Source organism: Cupressus sempervirens, chromosome 3, assembly GCF_028749045.1.
Source record: "Cupressus sempervirens isolate cs-2001-9-10 chromosome 3, ASM2874904v1, whole genome shotgun sequence".
NCBI classification, from domain to species: Eukaryota; Viridiplantae; Streptophyta; class Pinopsida; order Cupressales; family Cupressaceae; genus Cupressus; species Cupressus sempervirens.
This window is the reverse complement of record NC_143120.1, coordinates 509746017-509753676: the sequence shown is the minus strand read 5'-3', so window position 1 is coordinate 509753676 and position 7660 is coordinate 509746017.

Sequence of the window (7660 nt, the reverse complement as noted above, 5' to 3'; positions counted from 1 at the left end):
TGAGATGCGTGCTGTGCCATCCACATACCACCAATGCATCAAGTTCCCATTTCATGGCTCCGAAGTTACTATTCCTGCCACTACTAGCTATACCTACAATATGCTCAAGGCTACTAAAACTTTCGTCTCTACTAACAATGAGACCATTGATTATCATGATAATAAGCTAAAACAAATTGAGCAATCATTCAAACTAAAAGAAACTGGCATGGGAGAGTACCATATTGAACTACTGCTATCATTGACATCTCTCCTAGAGTCTCCTCGACATTATGGGAGACCTTCAAAGGAAAAGAAGCTATTCGTGCTGACACCTCAGACAAAGTATAATGATGCTTTTTTCAAGGCTACAGTTCCCTTAGAAGATGAAAGTGAAAACAGAGCCATTGTTGCATGGCTTTACAGAAAAGAGGCTCTAGTAGACCTAACAGAGCAAGCTCACGAAATCACTCCTAAGAAATATGGGCTTGGTTTTAGGCTTATGAAGCATTTTGGTTACAAGGGAATTGGCCCTATTGGGTGCAATAACAATGGCCTAATTGATCCTATCAAATCAAGAGCTCAAAGCAACCATGATACAACTGGCCTAGGATTTAAGAAGGTTCCTTTTCATTTGGGACCAAATAAATTAATACCAACACCTGAGAGTTCATCTGAAAATGAGTCACAAGCTGAGTCAAATACTCAAGAGGAAGAATTTGATGATGAGGATTCTTATCCTCATCCTATTCCTTATGATCTCGCTAAATTCTTTGTTGAGCTAAATGACTTTGTGCCATGTGTTAGCACTGTGGATGATACTAGTGATTCTTCTGAGGAGAATACTAAACAACTCAAATATCATTCAAAAAAGGGAGAATCTAGTTAGTCATTCCATGTTGAGTATTTGTGTAAGAACCTAGAGGATGAAGGTGACTATGTCCCTATCACTGTAGGGGAGTTCTATAATCTCTTGCCATGTAGCACTGATTCTAAGGAATATGAGTTTGAATTTCTTTCAGAAGTGACTACTGATAAAGACATTGACCAAGTGCATGTCTATGAAAACCAAATCGGAGTGGGTGAAACGTCTAGGGTTAGGTCACAGGGGTTGGATCCAACTAGTGTCCTAGAGTCATCAATTATTAATGTTTGTATTCTGAGGCGTTTGAACACACCAGTGGATGAGGTCATCGTAAGTCTCAAATTTTTGGTCCAAGCACTTAATGACTATACTATGAACGCAATTGAACCAGCCACTACTCTCTCACTTACACATCTCGAGCTTATAGATTGGAACCCCAATGCATCTAGCAAAGTCCCCACATTCTAGAATGACTATGCTCTTGCCTGTTACCTAAACACTATCAAACCTGTAACATCTTCCACCAATGAGAAGAGTGTCAACATGACTGAGGCTGACATCAAATATCTCAGTCATACAATTAAAAATAAAAAATGCAAAAGATATGATGGTGAAAGCCACATTGTGGCAGTGTCGAAACCAAAAAAAGTAAAAACAAAAGACGTATCCAAGGGTGAAAACCTCTCTGAGGCACCTGTGGATGAGATATTTGATGTACTCCGCAGTCACTTTCAGGAGAGATCATCAGTGTTGATAGAGTCAACACAACCAATTAACCTGGGAACAGAAGAACATCCTCATATTATACATCTGGCATAGTCACTGTCACCTGAAGAGAAGGAACAATTCATTGCCTTTTTGAAAGAAAATAAAATAAATTTTGCTTGGACATACTCTAACATGCCAGGATTGGGTCTTGATCTTATCATGCATCATTTGTCCATAGCACTTGGCATCAAACCAGTTAAACAAAAGCTTCAGAAAATGCACCCTCACGTTGCATTGCTCATCAAAGCAGAATTGGAGAAACTTCTAAAAGCTGGTTTCATCCTTGCAATTGATTATGCTGAATGGATATCCAATATTGTTCCAGTTTCTAAGCACGATAAATCTATCAGGGTTTGTACAGACTTCCGTGATCTTAACTTGGCATGTCCTAAAGATGACTTTTTGCTCCCTAATATTGATATGATCGTGGACATGACGGCTGGCTATGAGATGTACTCACTTATGGATGGTTTTTCTGGATACAATCAGATAAAAATTACGCCAGAAGACCAGGAAAAAATAGCTTTCACATGTGCATGGGGAACCTTTTGTTGGAATGTGATGCCATTTGGCTTGAAGAATGCGGGTGCTACATATCAGTGGGTTGTTACTACAATTTTCCATGATATGATGCATAAGACCATGGAAGACTACGTTGATGATACCTTGGTTAAAAGTGCTAAACACAATACTCATTTGCAAGATTTGGGACCCATCCTAGATTGTATGGAAAAATTCAGTCTTCAGCTCAATCCTAAGAAATGCGCATTTGGTGTCACATCAAGAAAGTTGCTAGGATACATCATCTCTGAGAAAAGAATTCAAGTAGATTTGGAGAAAGTACAAGCAATAATGGACATTCCACCACCTCGGAACATCAGTCAGATGAGAGGACTACAGGGAAGGCTTCAATCTATTTGTAGGTTTATTTCACAATTGACGAATAGATCACAACCCTTCACAAAGACCTTACATATGGGTGTAAAATTTAATTGGAGCCAGGATTGTGAGCAAAGCTTAACACATATCAAACAATATCTTGTCAATCTGCCAATCTTGATGCCTCTTATTCATGGGAAGCCTTTGCTTTTATACATTTCAGCCACTAAAACATCTCTCGGCATACTGTTGGCTCAAGAAGATAAGGACAACAAAGAAAGAGCTATTTATTATTTTAGCCGGACATTGGTCTCTTATGAGAAGAACTATAACATTATTGAGAAGGCTTTCTTGGAAGTTGTCTTTGCTTCCTAGAAGTTGAGACACTACATGCTTGCCCACACTACATGACTCGTGGCTAAAATAGATCCATTAAAGTACTTGCTTAGTAAGGCAGCTCTCACAGGAAGATTGGCTAAATGGGTTATGATACTCAGTGAGTTTGACATCCAATCCATTGAATGCAAGGCTATCAAGGGACAAACAATTGCAAACTAGCTGGCTAAGGCACCCATACAGAGTTTTCTGCCAATGAACATTGATTTTCCAAATGAGTCAATTTTGACACTCACACACTACACATGGGTTATGTTCTTCGATGGGTCCTACACACAACAAGGATCAGGTGTTGGATTCCTCTTTATTACACCACAGAGATACTCACTGCCCAAAGCATACAAGATTCTGTTTCCTTGTACAAACAACATTGCTAAATACAAGGCTTTGATCAATGGCATGAAAATTGTAGCTAAATGGAGAGTGGATCAGTTAGATGTCTTTGGTGACTCTCAGCTTGTCATCAACCAAGTTAATGATGTGTACCAAACAAAGGATGAGAAACTAATTCCTTACAAGCGCATGGTTGATGACTTAAAGAAGTATTTTGGACACATCACCTTCCAGCAAGTTCCATGAGTAGATAATAAAGTGGCTGATGCCATGGCCACCCTGGCCTCCTTGGTACAAATGCCTGAAAATGATCTCCGACATGAGTTCTTGGTGGAAGTGTTACACTACCCAGCCTATGACATCCCTGATTCTAAGATGATCTATTCCATTATAGGACAAGAATCATCTTGCTACCATCACATCTATTCCTACCTTCGCAATCAAACCATTCCGAAAGGTTTGACCCAGAATGAGAAATGTTACTTAATCCGTAATGCTTCACACTATGTCATTATTGTTGACGATTTGTATAGGAGAGGTCTCGATAGAACACTCCTTAGGTGTTTAGAACCTGAAAAGTCCAAACGTGCACTAATTGATGTTCATGAGGGCATTTGTAGATCTCATTCTAATGGCTTGACACTAGCTCGCAAACTCCTTCGTGTTGGTTACTACTAGCCCAAAATGGAGCAAGAAGCTATCAAGTATGCTAGGTCCTACAAGTAGTGTCAGTTACATGGGAATCTCATCCATGCTCTAGCTAGAGAGCTAATTCCTTCTACTACAACATGGCCATTTCAACAATGGGCCTTTGACTTGGTGGGACAGATCCACCCAACCTCCTCTAATGGACATAAGTTCATTGTCACGGCTACAAATTACTTCATGAAATGGGTAGAGACAGTACCTCTCACAGTTGCTGATGGCAAAACTGTAGCACTTTTCATCACAAACTACATCATCTGTAGATATGGTGTGCTGTCGTCAATCATTACTGACAATGGAAGAAAATTCAAGAATAAAGACCTCAAGGAATTATGCAAGAAATTCAAAATCACACAACATTGGTCTTCTATTTATTAACCCCAAGGTAATGGCCAAGCTGAGGCATCCAATAAGGCGATCCTCAAAATTCTCCATTGCACAGTTAGCAAGTCAGGGAGAGACTGACATCTCCAGATCAACCCAGCCTTGTGGGCATATAGGACAAGCATCAAAACTCCAATGGGCACGACTCCCTTTGCTTTGGTGTATGGAGCGGATGATGTGCTTCCAATAGAAGTTGAGATTCCTACCTTGAGAATCTCTATGAAGGGCCTTATCACTAATGATGACTATAGGATAGCTCTTCTTCAAGAGCTTGTGTTACTGGATGAACGATGACAAGTGACATGTGATCATCTATGAGCATATCAACAAAGAATGGCACGAAGCTACAATCGGAGGGTCAAGCCACGTGACTTCCAGCTGGGTGACCTCATCCTGAGGGAGAACCCCAAGAATCAACAATAGCGAGTACAAAAGGGAAAGTTTGAACCAAACTAGCTCAGTCCTTACATCATTACTGCAGTATATGGATCTGGTGCCTATCAACTTTCCACAATTAAAGGAGCAGTTTTACAGTTGATCTAATATCAACAAGCTCTTTGTACATATCTATATGTCCTGAAAAAATCTAAACATTAGAAAAAAGTCCCAAAAAAATTCTTACCTTGGTGAAAACCTAGCAAAGGGCACCTTGGTAACACCAGAAAAAGTGAAAAATCAAAAAATGAAAATTTTTTTTAAAAAAAAAAGATACAAAAAAATAAATAAATGAAAAACAAGAAAAGTGCCATTGGTGAAAACCTGGAAACAAGCATCATGCTAGCAAAAAAAAGGAAAATCCTGCCAAGAAGGTGAAAACTTGGTAAACAGGCGCCTCTTGTTCTCAATGCTCCATCTTGCAGTGCATCTTCTGGCTATTATGTACAGTTTCTTTCATGCTTTTGCTTTTATGCTTTTCCTGCTTTTTGCTCATGTATCCATGGATTGAGTCTTGTTACAACTCGAGGGCATTTCTGTTAGTGTCACTCCTTTCGAGATTCTCCTCATAGAATCTCCTTCGTGATAGTCACCAATGGTCCTCATTGTGTCTGCCTACTGTCACTAGTGTCACTCCTTTCAAGATTCTCCTCATAGAATCTCCTTCGCGACAGTCACCAGTGGTCCTCATTGCGTCTGCCTAGTGTTGCTAGTGTCACTACTTCTGAGATTCTCCTCATAAGATTTCCTTCCCAACAGTCACTAGTGGTCCTCACTACGTATGCCTACTATCACTAGTGTTACTACTTTCAAGATTCTCCTCATAGGATCTCCTTCACGATAGTCACCAATGGTCCTCATTGCTTCTGCCTACTGTTGTTAGTGCCCCTCATTTTCAAAGATTCTCCTCATAGAATCTCTTTCGCAATAGTCACCAGTTGTTTCGACTGTGTCTACCTACTATTTCTTAGGTTACATCTCTAGATTCCTTTATGGAAGATCTCTCTTGCATCAATCACCAGTCATCTTGGCTATGTCTGTCTACTGTCGCTTAGTCCTTCTTAGGTTCTTCATTGTGAAGATCCCTCTTTGACCTCAGTCACTAATCGTTCTGACTGCATTTTCCTACTGTTGTCACCCCACTGAAGAGATTTCTTTCAAACGTGTGTTTTGGACATTGACACCCAACATTAATCCCAAAAACATTGAACTTAAAAAAAAATGACATACTTGTTTGGATATATTGAGCTTTTTCTTTGTTTGCTTTATTTTTGTTGTGTGTACCTCGACTCCTTTTATATGAATATGTCAATAACATTGGTTCTTCTCCTTATTTGTTGGAGTGAACTCTTCATGCTATAGTAAATATTGATATTCATCCTGCTAAGTGAGTGTACGGGTCACTGCGAGCATACCTAGCACACTTCTGTCTCAGGTTACGAATGCAAGGGTCATTGTGGACAGAATAATACTGAATACTTAGCATAAGGTGGATCTCTCGTGTGTTTGGTGTCTATCATGCAAGCAACATTCTGGTCATCCTAGCGTTTATGCTTTGATGCTTCTATTAACTTGCTATATTAAAAGGGACAAATGTTTTGGTCATTCTGGCTTCTTGTGCCTCAAATACTTACATTTAATCCTGAAAAACCTATAATGTATGTTCTATTCATATTCCCATGATTGCAATGTCAGTGGGAATTGTATAACATACAAGCTTTGTTCTCTATCTAGTGATGATAAATTGTCGAGGCTTGGTAACCAGACCTAGGTTTGCATTTAATATAGTCTTGCATTACATACTTCACTTGCATACCCACACAATTCAGTTGTGATTCTATTTCTCTCCTGTGTCATGAAGGATTGGGGGCATCTTCAAACTTATCAAGTTTCTCCACGGTTGCACAAGCGTTTGGTTTGTCAATTTGTGCTCCTCAATGGAATACCTATCACTGTTAAGCAAAAACATGCAACACTACATGAGATGTCAGTCCATTTTCATATGCATTGCATCCATATACTCATAATATCTACTCTACATGCTCATAATCACATCACATCAAAATACATATGCATTCATATTAAAGTACAACATACATCCCATAATCATCATATTGATATCTCATGTACATCATGATGAAGCAGACATAGACAATGACATGAACATAGGAATACTCGACTCAAAATCTCATATATATATATATGTGTGTGTGTGTATATCTCAAAAGAATGGATCAGTACAAAAATGGGCGCTACTCGAGCACAATCGATCAAAAATGATACATGTGGTGCTAGCACACCAGTTGATACATAGCTAGAGATCAAATCAGAGTCAGACATAGAGCATCTAACTCTATCCCATACCCTTGCCTCTAGGAGGAGTAGGAGCAGCAGGTGGTGGAGGCGGTGGTGGCATATCTAGTCTGGAAGGAGGTCATGCGCCTCTAGACTCTCATGCATACTAAGAAAAGTACTAAACTTGAAGTGTCTCATCTAGTACTACACTCATATATGCAGCATAATAGTAAGCTACTCGAGCTAGCTGAAAGTGGATCTCATCCTGCGCCAACTCCAATCTCTGCTCTGCAGTCTCCGTGCGCTCTCTCCATCGATCTATCTCCTACTGTCTCTCCACTAGCTACACATCCTGGACTGCCACTAAAATCTATAACTCTCCCAACTGTCGGGAGGCCACACAAATCCTCTCTCAGTAGCGGTGCACTATCTCCTGCACGTTGTTGGCAGGCTGCTCCATCATCTCCTCATTTAACAGCTCGGGAGCCCCCTACTGTGGTGCCTGCTATGGTGACTGCTGCTGCTGAGGAGTCTCTTGCTGTGGAGCCTGCTCCTTCATCCTCTGTCTGCAATGCTGACTCTATCCAGTCCCACTACCCTCGGCACCTGGGTCTAATCCCA